Source organism: Anomalospiza imberbis, chromosome 14 (genome assembly GCF_031753505.1).
Source record: "Anomalospiza imberbis isolate Cuckoo-Finch-1a 21T00152 chromosome 14, ASM3175350v1, whole genome shotgun sequence".
NCBI classification, from domain to species: domain Eukaryota; kingdom Metazoa; phylum Chordata; class Aves; order Passeriformes; family Viduidae; genus Anomalospiza; species Anomalospiza imberbis.
In genome coordinates, this window is record NC_089694.1 from 5,876,252 (window position 1) to 5,898,370 (window position 22,119).

General features: G+C 53.2%; 1 long non-coding RNA gene across 1 annotated transcript; it reads right to left on the minus strand.

Annotated features, from left to right (window-relative positions):
- Nucleotides 1-20,082: 20,082 nt before the first annotated feature.
- On the minus strand, nt 20,083-21,343 carry LOC137482234 (uncharacterized). Its single transcript, XR_011003943.1, has 2 exons — nt 20,393-21,343; nt 20,083-20,316 (listed from the first exon to the last, which is right to left on the minus strand). It is a non-coding gene; the product is annotated as an uncharacterized lncRNA (long non-coding RNA).
- Between the last annotated feature and the right edge of the window lie 776 nt (nt 21,344-22,119).

The window sequence follows — 22,119 nt, forward strand, 5'->3', positions numbered from 1 at the left end:
ACAGGTTTATAGCAGGGAAACGTTGCCAGCAGGGCAGCACAGGGGTCAGGGAATGTAGGAGGGATAACCTGGTGTGTCCTAATCCTTCGATTTGATCTCTCTGCTCCCAGCTCTGCTCCCAGCCCACTCTCCAAGGAGGAAGATGAAGCCCAACAGCCTAAACAAAGGTCAGCCTAACACAGGTGAAGGCACTGGGAGGGACGGAGGTTTGTAGGAAAAATCTGCACTCTGTGGGCCAGTGAGGGACAGCCACTCTCCAGATGCCCATGGAAGGAGACATGGAATGTTCTGCCCAACAGGAATCCAACAAATCAGGGGAAACGGAGAAAAAAAGCATTCTTTTCCCAGCTCTCTCATCTCCAGCTGCACCAAGGACTAGGGAGAAAGATAAATGTGGATCCAGGCAGAGGGATCAGGGCACGGCCGAGGGCTGCAGGAAGATTTAGAACATTGAAGTCCAAAGGCAGGGCTGGATCATCACACGAGGAAAGAAAAATCCCTGGGAGTGGAGATCACATTAAACAATGTGTTGTAATAAGTGTTTTATGCTTTAGAGGAGGAGAGAGAACAGTGAAATCCCCTGTAAGAGCTAATTACTGCAAATTCCTTTTCAATAAAACAAGACCAAAAAAATCCTCTCTTAACGGAAAAATCCATTTAAGGCTCAGCTGAGGTAACCTCGGCTCACGTCCTGGAGCAGCGTTTCTGGGAATCAAACAGGATTGAACTGGAGCTTGGCATGACCAGCCCAGCTCCTCAGGGAGCCCAGGTGTTGGGGTGAAGGTCTGCAGGGAGAGGGTGATCTCTGGGCACCAAAATTCCAGGGGAAAGGCTTTATTGTGCTGGTGGTCATGTGGAAAATCACCATGAACTTCTTTGGGAGGATGTGGCAGGGATTTTGGGAATGGAAATGGCAGGAACTCGCAGACACCTCTGCTCTGGGGGCCAGGTGAGCTTTTGTGGCACCTCCCCAGCAGTTTCAGGCCACTGGTGATGTGTGACCACAGAAAGGGACAGTGGGATGTCCCCAGCCTGTGCTGCTGCCTCCCCCAGCCCCACACGACTTCCATCACCTCTCCCAGTCCAACCCAATTAAAATAAAATAAAGCCCTGGATTGGGAGAGGATTTGCCTCTGTCCCTGACACTCTGCATTTCCTGCCATTTGGAATGGGGCCACTTTGGTGGATTTCTTGCACATGGGAGCAATAGATTGAATTACACGAATGTCCAGTGCTGAGTAGAGAGACATTTCTTTTCCACATGTTCCTGCAGCTGCGTGACCCCAGGAAACCCAACGGTGGGGTCTGTCTTGGAGACAAATAGGGATTGTTTTGTGTCCATGTGGAAATGCTCCCTCCCCCTTGGCTCCCCCATGTGTGTGAGTGTGGACGGGGGGGAGATCGTTCCCCACCAGACACGTTCACATCCCAAACAGCACAAACTCAGGATATTTCTCCACCACAAACCCACAGGGTGGGAATGCAGCTCAGGAGCCCCCAGACAAGAGAGCTGTGGCTGCCCAAGGACGGGCTGGGAGGCTCCTGGCAGAGGACAAATCCACAGCTGGATGGGGCTGCCATGGATTGCTCTGTGTGGTGCTCCAAGGGGAGCAACCACTCCCCTTCCCACCACCAGCCTGTCCCAACACTGCCCAAACTGGGGCTGGAAGAAGGAGACAGGCAAGGAGGGGATGGAGGATGCTCCTGTCCTCCAGGGGGGATGGAGATTGATCCTGCTCCTCCATCCTGTCAGTGGCATGTGGGATGTTCTGGGCAGTGGGATTCTCTCAGCAGCAGAATGTTCTGGGCAGTGGGACTGCTCTGTACCTCAACATTGATAAGAGCTAGGGATGTCATGAAAATAAAAGCAGGGTGAAATGGATTTCATTTTTTGTTTGTTTCATTTTAAAGAAAACTGTGGGGTAAAGAGAACTGTTTGTAGGGTAGGAACCTGTTAGATGTGGAGCATCGCTACCCAAAGATGTCCTTCCCAACCAGTTCTCCCAGCTGCTGGCTGAAATCTGGATCTCCCACAGCTCATTTCCCAAACAGCAACTCAGGCAAAGCCCAGGGAAGCCTGGAGCAAGGCCTGGAGCCTCCCAGGGAATCAAAGACTGCTGGACTCCAGTGCTGGCTCTGGGGTGATGGGAGGTTAAGGAGCACCAGTGCCTTCAGGTCCTGTTCCCACATCGCTGCAGGTGCCAAACTCCAGCTAAAGCTCCTCAGCCCTGTGGGGATCCAGCAGCATCCAATGGCATCCACAGCATCCAACCGTATCCACAGCATCCAGCCATATCCACAGCATCCAGCCATATCCACAGCATTCAACCACCTCCACAGCATCCAACCACATCCATAGCATCCAATGGCATCCACAGCATCCAGCCACCTCCACAGCATCCAACCACCTCCACAGCATCCAACCACATCCACAGCATTCAACAACATACACAGCATGCAATGGCATCCACAGCATCCAGCCACCTCCACAGCATCCAATGGCATCCACAGCATCCAATCACATCCACAGCATAGAACCACCTCCACAGCATCCAACCACCTCCACAGCATCCAACCGCATCCACAGCATCTAACCACCTCCAAAGCATCCAACCACATCCACAGCATCCAATGGCATCCACAGCATCCAACCACATCCACAGCATAGAACCACCTCCACAGCATCCAACCACATCCACAGCATCCAACCGCATCCAATGGCATCCAACCACCTCCACAGCATCCAACCACATCCACAGCATCCAACCACATCCACAGCATCCAATGGCCTCCACAGCATCCAACCACCTCCACAGCATCCAACCACATCCACAGCATCCAACCATATCCACAGCATCACCACCGAGATCAGGGAGGCCAATGGGATCCTCATGGACCATGGGTGAGCAGAACGAGGAAGGCAGGGAACCTCTGGCTGGATAAGGAGTTCAGCTGCTCCACATCCTGGGAGTCTGAGGCTGTGGGATCAGCTGCTGAGCCCTGGGATCTGCTGGAGGAGGAGCCTCTGGCTCTGCTATCCCTGGCACAGCACTTGCAGCGTGTCTATAAATAGGAGTTTTAAGCACAGCAATTAATCACGGAGCGCTACTGTCCATGGGCTGGGCTGGGCTTTAACAGGGATGTGACTCTGGCATTCCCTGGATTTACCAATCCAGCCTCCCCGGACAGACACAGCTTTGGGAATCCTTCCAAGTGGCACTTTGAGGCTGCAGTGTGAGCTTGGGTTGTTGTGGTTTAACAAGTGACCAGACACCAGCTGAGCTGCCAAAGGCACCGCGGTGTCACCGGCACATGTGACCCTCTTGGGCTGGCGTTGGCAGCAGGGCCAGCACAGATCCCTTGGCACTGGCAGCTGAGGAGCAGGAGGATCACAAGCAGTGTCAGCCTGTGGAGGTCCATCCTCTCCCAGCCTGGAAAGGATGTATCAGCCAGTGTGAACCCCTAGATATACTGGAATGGCTTTAAACTAAAGGAGGAGAGATTTGGATGGGGTATTAGAAAGGAATTCTTCCCTATGAGGGTGGGCAGGTGCTGGAATAGACTGTCCAGAGGAGCTGTGGCTGCCCCATCCCTGGAAGTGTCCAAGGTCAGGCTGGATGGGGCTTGGCAGGGAAGGTGTCCCTGCCCATGGCAAAGGGTAGGATTGGATGGGATTTAAGGTCCCTTCCAACCCTGACCATCCCATGGCTCTGTGTGTCCCTGACCCCTGAGCTCCCTCTAAGTCCCAGCCCTTATTCCGAGCCTGGACCCACCAATATCTACCTCTTCCTTCCCTGAAGAAGGAAAAGGTGGGTCCTTGCCGCAAATCAAAGTGGGGGCAGTGTCCGCCCTGCACTCAGCCCTTGGGTGCGTTGGGAGCCGTGCTCAGGAGGGGTCGGGAGGAGCCTGTCCCGGGCGAGGCCCTGGCTCTGTCCTGCTGCGAAGTCACTTTTAGCTGCGGCTCCGGGCAGGGCCATATTGGGTTCGGTCTGTTGTGCAAAACACTCCGCAGCGCGTGCAATCTGTGCTCCCCCGCCTGACGAGAAATGCTAATTGTGTGCGAAGGAGCTGCCAAGAGCCCGCACTATTCCCGGGAAAGGGGGGTTATTGGGATTGTTCCCATTGTTCTGGCAGCTGCGGCACAGCCAGCCGGGCTGGGCACGGGAGCAGGGCAGGAGCGAGCGGCTCTCCCTGCCCGGAGCTCGCCCATGGCACGGGATGCGATCAGGGACCGCCGGCCGCTCCCTCCGGGATGGATCCTGCCTGTGCTGAGTGGGAGGGGTGGGCACAGCGTTTCTTCTTGGGCTGAAAGTGTCAGTTTTGCATAAAATATGAAGTGAAAATTCTTCTCCCTTCAGCTACTCCCTCGTCTGCCAGCCCGCGCTGGTGCCTGCATCCCGCTGCTTCCCGGCCTGGAGCCAGAGCTTCCCGAGGGCTGCAGGCAGCAGGATCTCCAGGACAGAGGTGCTCGGGCAGGTACAGGGCCTCACTGTGTCAGGGGACCTGTCCTGCTGCAGGTGTTGGTTGTAGGACACAGGGTTTGCATCTCCGGGGGTTGGTTCCTGCCAGGGATGGGGAGACAAGAGGGAAGGGGATGGAGAAACCAGGAGAGGATTTCTTTGCAGAAACCCAAAGCAGCAGGCAAGCCTGAACACCACCAGAAGAAGAAACTCCTCCAATTCCCAGTGATCTGAGTGAGCTGGAAAAAAAATAAAGCAAGAGAAATGATGGCTCTGGTTTGATTTATAACAGAGCAAAAGCCCCACATGGTGTGAAAATGTGGTGCTTTGCTGGGCTTTGCAAGAGAAAATCAAGGCCCTGTTTTGCAGAACCACAGAATACCAGAATCCCAGAGTGGTTTGGATTGGAAACAACCTTGAAGCTCATCCAGTGCCAACCCCTGCCATGGACAGGGACACCTTCCACCATCCCAGGTTGCTCCAAGCCCCATCCAGCCTGGCCTTGGACACTTCCAGGGATGGGGCAGCCACACTTCCTCTGGACAGTCTGTTCCAGCATCTCCCCACCCTCCCAGTAAATCATCCTGACTTCTCCCTCGTGGGGCTGGGAAACAAGCAGGAGCCTTGATGGATTCAGTGTTTTTCCCTCTCTGTCCTTCCTCGCTAATTTGCAGCAAAGGAACCAGATAAAGTTTGATAACTTGGAAGGAGAGAGAGCGAGGGAGAAGCTGCTCCAGCCGCCTGCTCCTGGTGCTCCCCCCACTTCCAGGGAGGATAAATGAAGTGCTCTCCATTCCCTGCTCGTCTGCCACCCTCCAGTGAGTCTGTCATGGGCTCATCTGTGTCTAAATTAGCTTTGCACAGCAATGCCGTGTACAATTATTGCTGTCAGTCTTTGATCTGACCAGTTTATCTCATCAGCTTGTCAGGCTTCATTCTCCAACCTTTCTTTCCTCGGTGCAGCCACCAGACTGCCTGGGCTCCCTTGGAAGAGGCTCGGGGCTCTCATGGAGCTCCCGAGGGATTTATAAAAGCGTGCAGCTGGAAAAATGGGTTACAACAATCCTGGCAAGACGGAACGGAGCAGCAGAATTCCTGCCATTTCCAGGCCCTTCTGCATTCAGAACCAGGGAATGACATTTTTTGGGATTGGCACGTGGCAGGGGACCCACTGCTCGGAGCGTGGTGACATCAGTTCCATGGGATTCTCCCAACAGCCGTGCTTGACATTCCGGCTTCTGCTGCGAGGGCTCATGGAGAAAGCATTTCCATTGTCTGGGACTTCTTGTGCTCTCTTGCACGAGGGCTGCTGGGAAGGGAACCCCAAAGGGATGCAGCTGGGATGGATTTATTAGGGATTCCAAGGAATGGTCACCCCAGTCCTTTTAGCACCTTGTTCCAGCTCCAGGTGTCCCACAGCTTTCACTGAGAGGGAGTCCCGTGGGAGATGCAGGGTGAAGGATGGGATCCTGGGAGGGTGCCAAGCATCCCAAGGGATGCTCATCCCACAGCCAGGTGCCACAGGCGGTGCTTCCCAATCCTGCTGAGCAACGTTGGACACGCAGCCCTGTCCAGGCTTGCTGCACCTTCCCAAGGCTTCTATCCCACCTCCCAATTCCTGCTGCACCTTCCCAAGGCTTCTATCCCACCTCCCAATTCTTGCTGCACCTTCCCAAGGCTTCTATCCCACCTCCCAATTCCTGCTGCATCTTCCCAAGGCTTCTATCCCCTCACCCCAGTTTGTGCTGCCTGCCCAGCAGACCCTCTCTCCCAGAATCCTCTCCCCTCCCTCCTTCCCAGCTTCCCAAGGTTTCTGTGAGGCTGTCAAAATTCCTTTATTCTGGAAAAGCAGATGGATGGACTTCTCTCCACCCTGGAGGTGTCACTTATCCTCTGCCACCACCCCAGGTGTGGCTCTGTGGTGTCCCCTCCCCAGTCTGGTGTCCCCAGCCTGCTCATGGATGGTGAAGACACATCTCCAGCCCCCCACCCCTCCTGCCTCACCCCCCTTCCTGCTGCTCTTTGATTTTTCTGCAGTTGCTTTGACTCCTGGATCCCCACATTGTTATCTGCCCTCCTTCACTCCCAGAAGTCCTGTGGGTTGCAATTCTGTCTGCTCCAAGTCATGAATATTCTGGACTCTGAAGTTTCCCAGCTCCAGATGTTCTGGCCAGACCAGAGGAAAAAAAAAAAAAAACCCACCCAAAAAAGCCTCAACATTAATAAAAACCTTTTGAAAATCCCGAGTCCTATTGCGCAGCAGTGACATCATATCCGTGAAATATGAGCTGATGATGTCACAGCTGGGAAATGAGGGATGATTGTTCCTTCTTGGCACATGCTGCTGCTCGGGCCAGACCTGTTAAATAACTGCACATGGCCCATAAATGTGGAGATTAAAGCCAGGAGTTGGGAGCGCAGCCCCGTGGGCACCTGGGCCACAGAGCCTGGTGGGGACAGGAGCATGGGGAGGGTGCCAAGGGTGGGGAAAGGGTTTGTGTCCTAATTCTACTCCCAAAGGCTGAAGGAGGGGTTTTGTATCCCAAATTTACACCCAAAGATTGGAGAAAGGGTTTTTCTCCTAATTCTATTCCCAAAGATTTGGATAAAGGGTTTGTCTGCCAGTTCTGTTCCCAAAGACTGGAGAAAGGGTTTGTGTCCCTGTTCTGTACCCAAAGACGGGGAGAGGATTTCTTACGCGCTTCAACCCCCAGATCTGGATGCCTTTGGATTTTCCTTTGCTTTCCTCCCCCTGCTCAATCCTGGTGGCTCCAGGGGACAGAGGAATGGCTTTGCCAGGCTGTCCCTGTGACCCAGGACAGTGGAGGGACAGCAGACTGTCCTGAGGGAGCAGTGACAGCCCCTCTGCTCACAGACCCAGCACTGCCACCCATCCCCACCCTGTAACTCCCACAGCTGCCTGTGCCAGGCATGGAAAATCCCCCTGCCTTTGGCCCCCCTGAGAAGCACTTATCCCTCAAATCCTTGGATTCACCCTCCTCATCCCCATACCAGGGCTGGCTGCAAACATTCCTGACTGGGCTGGCTGCTCCCACAGCAGAGATTTAAGACATGGGAAGCAACAATCCATAAAATCCCAGCACTGGATCCCCCAACCTTCCCAATCCAGAGCCTCCCTGGCACAGCAGGATCTGTTATCCAAGCACTTCCCTCATCCACACATTCACTTCCCACATGTGTGCAGGCTCCTGATGAAGGAACACATTCCATGTCATGGAAAAGGGCTATTTTTTCCATCTAGGCCTCTCATTTAAGTTCCCAGCTGGATTTTTGAGTTTGGCCTTTTCCCTCTTTCCTTTTTGGGCCCATTGTTTGTGCTGGGAGGATGTGCCAGGCGGGAGGGGAACATCTGCTGAGGTGTCCATCAGGGAGATCCCAAGGGGATGGGATGTTATCTGGGAATTTAATAATCATTCTTGTTCGTGCTTGATCAAACCAGGAACATTTATTTATTTATATCTTCACTCATTCCTTAGGGCAGGTTTTGATGGGACAATTTCAATTCCAAAAGTTGGGGAAAATAAAAAAACCCAAGCCTGCCTATACATTTATTCAGGAAGATTTTGTTTTGCTGCTCTGAAAGTGAAAATTTCCTTGTCTTCTCACTTAACACGGGCTCATATTTCCAAAAATATGCCAATCATAACAAAAGAAGTGGAAGGAGGGAAAGCAAAGGCTGCAGCCGAGATAAAACGCTGGGACCAACCTGTGCTGACGCTGTTTTCCTTTCTTAGCTCCATGGAAAAGGTATTTTTATGTTTTAGCCCAATGCAGATTTTGTCTTTTTATTTTATTTGAAATCTGAATTTTCAGCAGGCAGGAAACTGTTTCTTTGACAGCTTTAATCAGAAATCAAAGATTTCATCATGCAGGGAGATGGAATTTCAACTTCAAAGCTCCGGCACAAGAGGTGGATGCAGGTACCAATGTGCTGCGATGCCGTGGAAATGAGAAGGGTGATGGGAGGCAGCACTGCCGGAGGAAATTAAAGGGGGACACAGCACTGGGGAATGTTCCCAGCAATGAGAAGAAACCTTCAAAAGTCAGGTGCTTAATTATTGTACAAAACACGGCAGCAAACAGCGATTGGAGCCCAAAACCTCCTCGCTGTGCAGCCACAGTGCCCAGGCAGGGCTGGAGGCTGGGGAAAAGGGGGGTGTGCCGGCTCCCCCTTCTCCAGCTCCTTGGCAGAGCCGGGCTTGGAAACTTGGCTGCATCTAGCAGCCAGTGGCAGACATGTGGCAGGGGAATGGGGACAACAGCGGCACCCACAGCCAGAGCCAACTGTGGCCACAGAGCAGGGCTGGAGCTGGGGCTGGTTCTGCAGCTGGTGCTGGTACTGGTTCTGATGCTGGTGCTGATTCTGGTGTTGGTGCTGGACCTGGTGCTGGTTTTGGTGTTGATTCTGCTGCTGGTTCTGCTGCTGGTTCTGGTACCGATGCCAGTGCTGGTGCTGGCTCTGGTGCTTGTGCCAGTGCTGGTGCTCAGCTGGGACAGGCACAAATTCTCTTTTCCCCCTGGCATTTGTGTTTCTAAAATGAGTCTGAAGAAGCTCAGGATCACCCTGTGGGGTCCCTTTCCCGGGATATTTTTCCTGTTGCAGGCAGCTGGAGGCAGTAAAGTGGAGTGGAGAACCCGTCCTTTCCCCATGGCCTCGGAGCACCCCACGGGTGGGGAGATGGCTGCAGTGCCCAGCAAGGAGTGGTGGGCTGGAACTGGATGGAACCTGGATGAATATTTCCCTGAGCTGGAGAAACAGTGGAAAATGGGGCCCCACATCCAGCGTGGTGACCAGGAGTCACCCTTGGAGCCAGCCCTTCCCATATCGGCCCTGACCAGGAATTTCTTGATTGTGCATGGAAAAAAGGCTTTTGCTCGAATGATGTCCTGGGATTTGCTTTTCCAGGCTTGACTCACTCCATGGAAGGAAAGTGGGGTGTCTGAATCCTGGGGATGTTCTGCAGGCTTTGGGAAGAAAGAAGTGTGATCCATCCATCCATCCATCCATCCATCCATCCATCCATCCATCCATTCATCACCTGGGAGCCCCAGGTGACACAAAGCACACAGAGAGGGACCTCAGGGAAGCCCCTCAGAGATTCCCCATGGATCTCCATGCCTGCCAAAGCCCTGGAAGCAGCAGCTGGCCGGGAATGACAGGGCAGGAGCTGGGCTTTGCTGCGAGCTCCCGGCACCTTGATGTCTGAACCTGCTGGTAATTAGCAGGAATTGGGTTGTAATTGCACCAGCGGCGGCAGAGCGGGAGTGACCTCAGCAGCCGCTAATTCCTGACACAGAAGGACAATCTGGGGGCACCTGGAGCGCAGTTCGGAGCTGCAGCCCTTTCCCAGCCGTGATTAATCCCCAGGAAATGTTCTGTGGTCGGGCTATTACCACTCCAATCTGGGGCTGAAAATGAATCAGAGCCGCGGATGACTGTGGGAAAATTGTCACCAAACTTGGATGGCTTTGCTTTGTTTCACCACAAAACTCTTAACGAAGCATTGAAATGGAGATGGATTCTCTGCCTGGCCCCGACATTAACCCTTAATGGGCCCAGCCAGGCTGTGGGGGAGCAATTCCACACTCCAGCGCTTGGCAGGGTGGAAATTCCTTCAATCAAGACGGAGAGACTGAGGGAGTGTTAGGGATGAGCTGGGCTCTGCCTTGGCTCAGCTCCTGCCCTGCTCTCCCAGCCTGCACAAAACCTGGGAGTGGGTTCCTGACCTGACAGGTTTGGGATTCCGGGAGCTCTCAGCTCCAAGCCTGCGGTGTCTGGGTGCCTGTTTGGGGACCATCCTCGCACGGCCGTCAGTCAGGGGCTGTAATGAGATTCCTGGCACCGCCAGTGCCTCTCACAAAGTCCTTCTGCAGCCACTCGCCAGCCCCAGCCACAAGGGCCTCCCCCCGCCGCCACTCGGGGCTCAAAGGGAGCTTTGTAAGGCACCACAGGCAGAGCTTTCTTGCCTTCTTGCCGGGGACAGGCGGCAGCAGGCAGCCTGCAGGCACAGCCCCATCCATGGAGCCTCGGGAAGGGAGGAGGAGGAGAGGGGACACGAGGGGTGGGGAGGAAGGACTTGGGATGGAGAGAGGTGGCTAATGACACAGGGGGGTGTAGGAGGGACCGGCTTCCCAATGCCAGAGGACAGGGTTAGATGGGATATTGGCAAGGAATTCTGCCCTGTGGAGGTGGGGAGGCCCTGCAATGGTTTTCCAGAGAAGCTGTGGCTGCCCCATGATCCCTGGAAGCGTCCAAGGCCAGGCTGGACAGGGCTTGGGGCAACCTGGGTTGGTGGAAGGTGTCCCTGCCCATGGCAGGGGGTGGAATGAGATGAGCATTAAGGTCCCTTCCATCCCAAACCACCTGGGATCCCACGATGATGGGAGAGAATGGATCTCAGCACTGGGCACATGTTGGGATCTGCAAGGAGCTCATCCAGCCTCTCTGAGAGCCCCCAAGCAGACTGGAGCCATGGAAAAAAATCAGTCCATGCTTTAGATCCCGGGGTGTTTGGCACCTCAGCTGGGGAGGGAGCAGTGCCAGGCATGGCTGCACACCCAGGACTGGGCAGAAATGTCAGGGATGGCAGGATCAGCAGGAACCCAGACTCCTGGAACTGGGAAAGAGCTGCAGCCTGCTCAGGGAACCCAGTGCACTGAGGGAATTCAATTCTCTAATGGGTTTTTCATACATTTGTGGATATAAGAAAACGTTTGAGGCAGAAAGAGGCAGAAAAGTGCATGCACGGCCTCAGCTCTGAAATTCCATCTCCAAGCCAAGGTGTACATAGACATATTTTGAAGTGTTTTCATTTAAAAGAGTAAAAAAGAGCTCTGGAAAAGGAGCAAATTCTTTGGCTAATAGGATCCACAGGGAAACTGTGAGAACTTAATAGCTCTGCAGGAAAATCTGCACAGCACCTTCCCAGAGAGGATCGTGCAGGACACAGGGGAGAGGATGGGAGAGGTGGAGGGCAAGGAGAGGGTTGAGGTCACAGAAGCTGTTTGGGGCTGAATATCATGGAGTGGTTTGGGTTGGAAGTGATCTTAAGTCCCATCTAGTCCCACTCCTACCATAGGCAGGGACAGCTTCCACAATCCCTGTTACTCCAAGCTCCGTCCAGGCTGGCCTTGGACGCTTCCAGGGATCCAGGGGCAGCCACAGCTTCTCTGGGAACCTATGCCAAGGGTCCCCTGAATGGCAGGTTGTGGTTTTGTTGCCCTGTCCTGAGCACAGCAGAGCTCCAGGAGCCCTGGGAGATTCCTGGCACCATCAATCCTGGTTCCTTAGGTAGAATTTTCCTTGTGGAATTTGCCTCGGTACCCTTGGCACCTTGGCTAATGGGCTACAAACCCACCTGGGCCATGGCAGAGCCCAGCCAGGGGAGGGGGAAGGGAAGAGGAGAAATAAAATGAAGTGGTTTGGATTTTTCAGGGAAGCAGAGATTTCTGTGAGTGGGAATGGGGCTGGAATGGTTTAGTAACTCAATCCAGTGCCAGGCCTTCTGCACGTGGGAAAAAGAGCCAGGAGTTGTGGAGACCTAAAGCCATCTCATGCCTCAGCTCCTGGCACACCAAGACCTGGGAAAGGCTTCCCGGAGCTCTGTGCTGCCTGACTTGTGTTTATGGTGCCTCCTTTGCACTTTGTGGTTTACATTGATTGCAATACACTGGATTTGAGGTGTGATCCCACTGCTGGTTGTGCTCCCCCTCTGGAATCTCCTCTCTCTCTGTACACTCCTTTATATTTATGGACTGTGGGATCCTCACACTTGTGGTTTCTGTACCACACACTCAGCTCAGTGAAATGTTATTTAAAACGTGCAGAGCAGCTCGGGGTGTGCTGACAGAACCCCAGGACTGGAGGGGAAGAGCTTTTCCAGGGCAAGAGTGGGTCCTAAAGGAGAGGGAAGAGGAGAGAGAAAAGGCAAGGGAAGAAGAGAGAGATCAGGGAAGAGGAGAGGAGAGGAAAAGTAAGGGAAGAGGAGAGGAGAGGAGAGGAGAGGAGAGGAGAGGAGAGGAGAGGAGAGGAGAGGAGAGGAGAGGAGAGGAGAGGAGAGGAGAGGAGAGGAGAGGAGAGGAGAGGAGAGGAGAGGAGAGGAGAGGAGAGGAGAGGAGAGGAGAGGAGAGGAGAGGAGAGGAGAGGAGAGGAGAGGAGAGGAGAGGAGAGGAGAGGAGAGGAGAGGAGAGGAGAGGAGAGGAGAGGAGAGGAGAGGAGAGGAGAGGAGAGGAGAGGAGAGGAGAGGAGAGCTTGCCACCCTCCACCTGAGCTTCACCTCATCCACATCCCTCTGGAAAGAGGCTGTGCCTGTCCAGAGCACCTCCACTGAAGATCCCAGCTGGGAGTGACAGCCCACATGACCACGGTGATTCCATGATCCCAGGATTCTAGGGCAGAGGCAGCAGCTGCGAGCTCTGGGGCTGGATGCAGTAGGATACAGAACCGCCCCTTCCATCTCTCCTTTATCCCAGCCAGGTTGTCACTGCTATGTTTATTTGGTCATTTTTGGAAAGGGAAGAAGGGAGGGGGTCCAATTTTCAGCAGCCCATGACAGCATAATTAGGGAAATATAAATGAAAGAAAAACACACTCTAGAAATCCAGAGACTTTCACATATTTTCCCTGTTATTCCATCGCCCTGGAAAAATAAAAGCTACTCAGCAGGAACATTTATTAGCAATTAGGATCTCAGGCACTGGGGACAATTGGGGTAATTAAAGCTTCCCACAGCCTCCTGTGCCACCCCCTGCTCCCTGTGCTGCCTCCATGGGACCGGACACTGCGGATCTGTGGGAGCTGAGGCACCAACAGCATCCAACAGGGCAGTGAGGCCAAAACCTCTGCATCATCCTCACCCTTTCCAGGTCAGATCATCAACAAATGAACAACATTCCCCAAGGGAAAAGAAAATAATGAAGAGGATCATGTGAAAAAGAGCAATAACATCTTGTAGAAGAACAAGAAAATAGCTCAGTTTTCTGCTTCTTCTCCATTCCCTGCCCATCCCGACACTGGGAGCAGCTCCCTTGGAATGGAAGCTTTGCATTAGTACAAGAGGCAGAATCTCCAAGCTGAGTTTAATCTCAAGTGCCAGACTTGGGCTTGTGTTAGTGTGAGGCTCAGGACTGGCTTTGCCATTGGGAGGCTGTGTGGCTGGAGCAGGCAGGGTTTGCCAGGAAGGAATTAAGGCTCAATTCCCACAGTGCTGTGAGGAGCAGGAAACTCCCTCGCTGCTTCACCTGCCCAAAGAATAAGGGAATAATTCAAGAATTATACAGGAATAATTCAAGAAATGAAGGAGATGGACTGGCCTAATATCCACTGCCTTCTCAGGCAGGAAGATTCCCATTTTCTCTGGGATTTCTCATCTTGTTGCCATTCTCCCAAACCCACAAAGATCCAGAAAGCTCCCAGAGTCTGGATTTTGGTTTTACCAGGAAGCCTCTGCTTTATACCAGTAATGCAAAGAGTTTTTAAAAAGCAACTTTTCATAGTGACTTTATTTCATTCCAGTATTGTAACAAAACCCACTTTGAGCGAGGAACTCACAAACAGGGAATGCTGACGCTCATTCCATGACCAGCTCGGAATTTTCCTGCTGTGCCGATTCATTGGGCTATTTTTATCTTCCTTTTTTTTTTTTTTTTTCCTTTTGCAAAGGTTTTATTTTGGATGAAACTCTGTTTTCTGGGAAGCAAAAATACCATTATAATTTTCTTAATCCCTTGTAGCCAGGCTGATCCCAATGCCTGAATGGCAGGGATCTATTTGAGCATTCCATGGCATCACAGCAGCAGTTTCCCTTTTCCTCCTGCTCTTTTCCATCCCAACACAACCCATTCCTGGAATTCTGAACTGGATTCAAAGTGTTGCCCATCTGTATCCGAGTAGGTGGCAACAGGGAGTTCTTCCCATTGCAAAACTCTCCACATAAAATTCCCAAAGGATTTGGGACTTGACCTGTGCAAACCTGGGGACTGGGGGGAATGGGATGTGACTGTCCCAAATTTAAGCCCAGAATCCCACGGCAAAGGTGACTTCTGCAGCCATAAATCTCTCACTCTGAGCACAAACTTCCAGATTTTTTTTATTTTCCCTGGTGAGAAGAAGGATTCCACTGATGATTCCAATATTCCATTTCGGAATATGCATTTCTCAGTCACCTCCAATAACTAGGTCATGATCCCAGCAGGAATCCAGTGGCCCTCAGGGACAAAAGGCCTCCCCCCAGGGCGCGTTTTGTCACCAATTCCAGGTTATTATTTCTGGAGAGAGAAAAATCTGATTAAAAGTCGTTCCTTGGCCACCAGGACGAACTCCCTGGCACAGCAGGGAGGAACTGGGATCATGTTGCTCCTGGAAGCCTCTCGGGCAGTGATTTCCTGGGAGAAGGGGAAAAGCAGGCAGGCCATTGTGCCCAAAGGCTCTTCCTGCGTGGCTGCAGCTCCTCCAGCAGCAGGTTTGAGTCATTCCCGAGAGTTCCCGAGTGTTCCCGAGTGTTCCTTCGGCCACATCCACAGCCAGCACCTGCAGCACGGAGCAGACCTGTTGGGTTCATGGCAGGAAATCCCTGCCCCCTTCGGGAAGGGCTGTGCAATGCTCTGAGTCCTCACTGATGTTCCATGAGCCGAAGGATGCCAGGATGGAAGGCAGGAATCCCGGCATTCCAGGGGGGATTTGAGTAAGGCAGCCCTGAGCCTCTGCCCTAATGGGCTGTTAATCCATCCCCAGTGCATCCCCTTTGCCAGCTGATTCCCGGGGCTCCCAACGTGCCTCCATCCTGCAGACATTTGCTGGCAGCCCGTGGTTTCCTGGGATCCCCTGGGAATGGAGCAGGGACTGCAGTAATCCCCCCCAGCATCCCCCCCTGGCCCCAGAGCCGTTGGCAGCCGGAGTGATCCGCACATTATGGGATTTATATGAAGTGCTGCTGAACAAGAAAGATTTGAGGGGGTTTAGCAGCTCCCTGGGACAGGGATGAGCTCAGAGCTTTGGCTCGTGCTCCAAGCGGGGCTGGGGCTTCAAAGTCACACACCAGGAGAGGCCTGAGGAGAGTGAAGGCTCCTCCTCCTGTCCCCTGGGATGTCCCCACGGCACAGCCAGGACCTGCAGCAGGACTGGGACTGCAGGAGCCCATCCAGTATTCCACAAGTGTCCTCAGAGCTTTGGCTCGTTCTCTGAGCTGGGCCGGGTTTGAAGTCACACACCAGGAAAGGCCTGAGGAGAGTAAAAGGTGTCTCCTCCTGTCCCCTGGGGTGTCCCCACGGCACAGCCAGCGCTCCTCAGGCACTGCCAGGACCCGCAGCAGGGCTGGAACTGCACGAGGCCCTCCAATGTTCCAGAAATGTCCTTAGGTGACAAAGCTGGTGACAAATGATGCACTTGAGTGATGCTTTATCGAGGGGACGGGGACAGAGAGAAACTTCTTGTGCAGTGCTGGAATAAGCAAAGGGCTCCTGAACAGGAAAGAGGGTTTATCCAAACACCAGCCTTGAACCCACTCATGTCTTGCTGCTGCAGCCCCTTCCCTGCTCCCCCGGACAGGGCTTTATTCCCAGGCATCAGCTGGATTTTCCCTGGCTGTGTATTTTCCTTTGCTGTAGTGTAGTCTGACCTGGAGCTCAGCTCGGGGTATCTGAAAAAACCAACACAGCCCTGCCTAAAAAAAGGAGCAGGAACACCCAGAGGACCCCAAGCCAGTGATCAAGTCTCACCAAGAGGCCGGAATCACATCCATCAGGAGTGAGAAGCTGTGGGATTAACCCCCTTGGTGGCTCCTCACTCCCTTCAGACAGAAAAGCTTTTAATAGGTCAGCAGATAAAGAGGCAGCAGCACAAACATTCCTTATCTGCCCTGCCATGCCTGGGCTCTGGAATACAACTGATCCCTGCCATGTGCAGCCCCACTCCAACGAGTTTATCTTCATTGGAGGCACAGTCATCCAGCGAGATTGGGATGTAATTACCTCCTGCAAACCCAACTGCAAATCTTCCCAGCCAGTCATTAGCTCCGAGACAGGCAGACAGGCAATTACAGATGAATAAATGACTGAGAAATGACTCCAGGAGACTCTCAGCCCTGCTTCCAGCTCCAGCTCACAATCCGAGGCGCAGCTCTAAGCTGTCCATCAGGCCCACCTGTGCCTGGCACGAGCCCTTCCTGATCCCACTCCACTCCTCCTGGCCTTCCCAAGAGACCCACAGGTTACCCCACACCTCCCTCCACGTGATCCTAGCAAGGGCAAACCCCCCAGCTGCCTTTCCATAGTCTGGGATGGACCTGGATAACCTTAATGAGGCTCAGCCCAAGGCTCCAACGCCTCCTGAGTATTTAACTCCTGGCTGAACTCCTCTTTCTCCTGTTCCCTTCCTCCCTTCTCTCCACAGGTTTTTAAGCCTCGGTTCTGAACGTGTGAAGTCTCCCAAACAGGTGAGCCATAAAAAGCTGGAGAGGACTTTGCAGGGAGTCAACAGCACCACGGGCTCATGATTGGAGCAGGCAGCAAGCCAGGACACTCGGGATCACAGCCTGGCTCCAGCAGAAACTTCCTCAGTGGCCTTGGAAAAGGGGCAGAGTGGAGTCCCACAAGAGCTGGGTTCCCTTCACAGCATTTCTGAAGGTCCCAGCACCCAGGGGGGCACAGAAAGCCCCCCAGAGCTTTAGGAACAGCTCTCCTTCCACTGGGATCACCCACCTTCCTCTTTCTCTGCCCTCTGGGAGCCTGAAATAGCTGGGCAGTTTCCAAGCCTTTCCCAAGGAGGCCGGGTGAGTTGTGGTGGATGCATTTCCCAGCTCTGCTCTTTCTAAACAAATGGAACACTCCCCCCACAGACCCCCCAAAAAGCTTTTCATTAATTCCTCTCCAGTGGTGCCAGCATTCCCAGTTACCTGCTGGAGCATACTGGGACTGCCAGCACCTCATCCCCACGCCTGCATTCCTGCTCCCCCCTCCTCCATCCCAGCAGCCGCTGGATATTTTATCGTGTGCGATTATTTACTTAACGAAACGCAGGTATTTGCAGCCCGGAGGGTTTTCCCCACCGGGAGGCTGGAATAACAGCACGGAACAGCATCAGGCCTTGGGAATACTTCACAGCATCCTTTGCTGGGGAGATGGCTGTGCTGGCAGGAGGAGCAGCAGCTCAAGAGGTTGTTTGATTGTTTCCTGGTTGTGAAAAAACTCAGTTGGTTTCAGGGCGAGAAGAGGAGGAGGGAGATGCAGGGAAAGGGGTGGTGACCTGCTGGCGCGACACTTCTGGCACAGTTTTGGCCAGATGGAAGCCTGGATTCCTGGCAAGCCAGGGCTGTGGGTGGCCAGGTCTCCCTCATCTCCCACAGGAGGTGTTTCCTGGTTGCAGAGCCTCCTCCCAGTCCAAACAGCTCCAGCTCTCCTTTGTCTCCTGCAGAAACCTTGCTGTGCTTGGGATGCTCAGGGGAAGGCTCCTTCTCTGTGATCCCACACCTACAACAAGGCAAATTCACCTGGCTCTGGGGTCCCAGCCTGGACTGGAGCTCTGGGGGGACCTCACAGTTTCAGGGGGACCTCAGTGCTTTCCACAAGCACCTGTAAGGGGATTGTAGCAAGGTGGGGTCAATTGCTTCTGCCACGTCCAAGTGAGAAAGGAAAACAGCCTTAAGTCACACAGGGGAGCCTCAGAATGGATATTCGGAAAAATGTTTTCACTGGAAAAGTGGTCAGGCCTTGGAATAAGTTGCCCAGGGAAGTGGTGGAATCACTGTCTCTGGAAGTGACCAAGAGGTGTCTGGATGTAGCCCTTGGGGCCAGGGTTTAGGGGTGATGATTGTGGGGCTGGGTTGGTGGTTGGACTTGATGATGCTGAGGGTCTCTTGCAACTTCGATGATTCTGGGATTCTGCAGGATGCCAGGCAGCCAGGAGCCTTCCTGTGCTCCCAGGAGTCCCTTCCCAGCCTTGGCAGTGCCTGTGACTGTCACAGGCCTCCTGCACCGCAGGGAGATCACAACCAGATTTGGGGACATGTGTCCCAGCTGACACCAGGCCCAAGGAACCCCTTGAACCCTCTCTCCAAGCAGGGAGCATCTCTCCCAGCTCCTATCCCAGATCCCAGAGAGCTGAGCCCTCAAACCACCGGGATCTGGGCCTGTGGGATGCTGGGGAGGCTGATGAGCAGACTTTGGGAGTTTCAAGCATGGTTTGAGTTGCTTTTCTTTTTCTGGACCACACAGATCCTCCCTGAGGCATCATTCCTAGAAAAGTCAGAGCACTGTAGAATTTATGGGCTGAGGAAATAGCTGGAATTCAGTTCTCTGTCCTTGGGTTCCTGCTCAGGAGCTCTAGTGTGGCCCTGTCCCCATCCCAGGAGGGGCAGGAGGGGGATGAGGGACTGTCCCAGACACACAGGGATATGGCTGGGGGGTGTCACCTCTCCAGCAGGTCTGGGGACTCTCTGTGGCCCTGGGAGGCCGTGCTGGTGTGGCCTTCCCTCAGGGCTGGGTGAGGTGACACAGGGGTGGCAGAACTCAGCCCAGGGTGTTCCTGAGCAGGATATCCCAGGGGATTCATCAGGGAATGACTGGATCCGTGGTGAGATGCTGCACCATCTCACAGCATCCTGAAAGGGCAATAAAACCCCCCTGAGGCACAAAAAAGTCCTGATGTTCTGACCAGGAAATGGAATCGGGAGCAGGAAACACTTATCCCTGTCAGTGCCTAGGGATGAGCACAGGGAGCTCTGCCAGAGCCCCTGCCCTGGGCTGGGTTTGGCCCCAACAAGGGGGGTCCTACAGCTTTGTCCTGCCCAGCCCAGGCACTGGCGGCCCACAGGGAATGCAGGAGCTCTGCCAGCATCCAGCCAGGCCTCTGGGCTTGGCATGGGAGGGGCGAGGGAGAGCAGTCCATAGGAGGATGAGAGTTTAGATCATGGAGGATCTCGCTGTAAAACCAGAGAAAAACCTTTGAGAGAAAAATTCATCTTCACAGGGAGACAGTCAGGCTTTGGGAAGCAGGGGGTGGAGGGCTGTGGGGATGGGCCTGCCCACCTACAGGGAGAACTGGGTGAGGATGCTGGTGGCATCACCTTCCAGCCAGGCAAGCAGAGCCCCTTTCAGGCCACTCAGCTGTGACCTGGGATACAAAACTGGTGAGAGGCTCATCCTCCAGACCTGGCCCAGGAAACGAGCTGGGATCCTGCTCTCTTTCACAGGAGCCTGAGCAGGAAGTGAGGGAGACATCTGTTCCCTGGAGCCTGGCACAGGAGGATGGATTTTTGTTCCTTTAGGGAGCTCCCTGCTTTCTCCCAGCCCTTAGTTCTGGATCCCAGCCCTTTCCCATCCCTGCACAACTTCCTTCCAGCACGCTCCTGGTGCAGCACCAGGAACGTGGCTGCTGCACCCTTGGGCAAGGCAGGAATATGGAAATGTCAGCATTATTTGCAAGGCAATAATGTTTGGAGCCGTGGAGGTCACTCGGCATTAACCTGCTGATGACACTGTTTAATCTTCCCAAGAGGTTGGAATCAAAGGGAAAACACAGCGAGCTCATTCCCAGGAGTGTATCCTGCACTTGGGGTTTATAACCAGAGGAATGTGGGCTGTGTTTGGACTTGGCTGGGTTAGGAAAGGCCTTTGCAGAGGTTTGTTTATTCAGAGGTCAATGCAGCAACTGGGAGGGAGCTGCCAGCCAGGACAAGGGACAGCAGCTCCTATGCTGGCCCTGCTGTCTTACCTGGCACAGCACTGCTTCAGGAGAGCACCCAGAAGTGCAAGTGAGGGCTTTTTGCTGGAACATCTTCCACTGAATATACAGCTGGAAGAGCCTGGAGCGTTCTCCTCTATTGCTCTCTATGTTCTATGCCTAAAAAATACAGGTGTGGTCCTCATCCTTTAAAGTCACCCTTGTCCTTTAAAGTCGACCTTGCTGTGGTCCTCACCAGGGTGGGTGAGGCTGAGGTGGTTTCAGGGCTGTTCACTCTACCCTTACTCCTCTGGGATTCCCTCGTGCTGGCTCTCATCTGTCTGAAATGGCAATTTTTGTTTGGCTCTGTCAGGATATGCTTGCAATTCTTTTTTTCCAGTTCAACATCTTTAGTGTGTTCTCTAGACCCAGGCTGAGGCACAAAAGGCTTTGAAGGCATTTTAAGGCACCCCTCAAGCTCCTCAAGAAACTGCTCTGGCAATTTTTATGACTTTCTTGCTAATTGTTTGTCAGCAGGACAATTTCTCAGTGATGCTGTCACTGACAGTGGGCACAGGGGGGACAGGACCCTGAGCCAAGTCACAAAGTCACTGCAGAAACAGCTGTCATGGATTTAGATGTTGCCATCCACTGCTGAGCTGGGATTACAGCTGGGAATTCTCTCCATCAGCTTCAGGGCAATGTTAGCAAGGTCCATGTATGAGTTAGCAAGGAGTTTTTATGGAGCATAATCAGGGATTCCTAGAATGGGTTGGGTTGGAAGAGACCTTAAATCTCATCCAGTCCATCCCCTGCCATGGGCAGAGTCACCCTCCACTATCCCAGGTTTCTCCAAGCCCTGTGCAACCTGGTCTTGGACATTTCCAGGAATGGGAAGTCCACAACTTGTCCTTGAAGGAAGATGAAAACCAAGCATGAGACCAATTCCATGGCCAGAGCTGAAGACATCCAGGCTGAAGTCACAGTCCTGCTCCAGAGGCCAAGGCCCTTCTTGTCCATTCCCAGGCCACCAATTTCTGCTGTCTTTACACTTCGCTTCTGCTTCTCTTCCCTCAGAAGCTGTCGAGGCATCAAACTCTTGTCCAGGAGTTTTTTACAGAGGTCTTCCCATATCTGACCTGAACAACCATGGCCATGGCGGGAGAAAAATTGTCTTTCCTCTGTCCCTTTCCATGGAATATAGCAAATAAAAGCTTAGGATTACTGTAGAGGCAAGAAAATCCTTCATTTGCATGGCTCTGTGCCTGCAAATTCAGACTCAATTCCCCATCTCCCAAAGGAATCCATGCCAAGAGCAATCGGAGGTGGGGCACGACCTTTGTCAGCACTTCCAACACCCTTTGTTGGTCACCTCCATAAGCTCCTGCCTGGTCTTTAATTCACAAAGGGAATGGATCTGATCCCATCCTTCATAAACACCAGGAGGATTCCACTGGCTGATGTGATTCCAAGGGAGCCTGAACAGGGAGAGGGACTCTGCGAGACAAAGCTCTTGGTTAAACAACATCGATGGCTCAAATATTTGCCAACACTTGTGAACACAAATATTTACGCCGGCAGCAGGAGCCAAGGCAGATTTTTCCTTCCAGATGTATTAAATGTTTCCTTGAGTGTGCAGAACTGGGAAAGGGCTCTTCCATCACTCGCCGGCTCATTTTCCAGGCCACTGGATGCGCTCACTTATTTGGCAAATCTTGCTGTTAACGGGTTTTTCTCAGCTGATTTTCTGGACTTTTTTGCTTTCCCTCACAATTCTGGCCAGGGAAGGAGAACAAATGTACTTTTTAAACTCCAGCAACCCAACCATTGTCACCCATTGTCATGTTTCACTGCCAAAGAGGATGATCTGGGGTACTCCGTGTCTCTTGGACCTACTCAATATCCTTGTGGGAAGGGAGGATATGGAGCAGGGTAAAACATCCAAGGAAGTTAAGACACCAAGGCTGATGCGTGCTGGATGCA